Raw genomic sequence first — 704 nt, 5'->3', positions numbered from 1 at the left:
AAGAGGGTAGAGTGGGAGAATCCCCTCCCTGGAGCTGCTGGCCACGCTTTTTCTGATGCTGCCCAGGACGCAGCTGGCTTTCTGGGACCCCTCCTATCCTTCCCAAGGGTTTTAGCAACTGGTGGGCTTCACCTTCACACGGGCTATGCAGCATTTTGTGCGTTTTCTTCCCGATTGCAACACCTACACATTTCCCTTTAATAAAAGCCTAACTAAACCGGCAACCTGAGAAAGGCAAGCACTGGCACCAGGTGAACGGAACCACTGCTGCTACCCACCCCCGTCCCCCGGGGCAGGTGGCACGCCCAGGCGAAGCCAGGGCCCGCCAGCGGGGCCAGCAGCGGGCCGGGGCCCGCCAGGCTGCCGCCGGGCCCGGGGCGAGGCGCAGAGCGGCCCCCAGGCCTCGCGGAGGAGCCAGGCCCGGGGCGGGGGGGACGGGCCGGTGCAGCGGGCGGCTGCAGGCGCTGCCGCCCGGGGGGACGGGCGGGCAGCAGCAGAGCTGGGTCCCGCGGGGCACGGAGCCCTCAGCCGCCGGGAGCGGGGCCGCGGGGGGCGGCAGCCCGGCCCCCCAGCCCTCCCACCGCCCCGCGCCCAGCCCCCCACACCCCGCACCTCCTGCCTTCCAGCCCGCCCTGCCAGGCACCGCCTCCTCCTCTCCCCGCCCCGCCGCAGCCCGTGTCCCGCCTCCCCTCCTCCTCCCGTGC

Source organism: Apus apus, chromosome 1 (genome assembly GCF_020740795.1).
Source record: "Apus apus isolate bApuApu2 chromosome 1, bApuApu2.pri.cur, whole genome shotgun sequence".
NCBI classification, from domain to species: Eukaryota; Metazoa; Chordata; class Aves; order Apodiformes; family Apodidae; genus Apus; species Apus apus.
The sequence above is the reverse complement of the archived record's forward strand: the minus strand, read 5'-3'. Positions refer to the sequence as shown.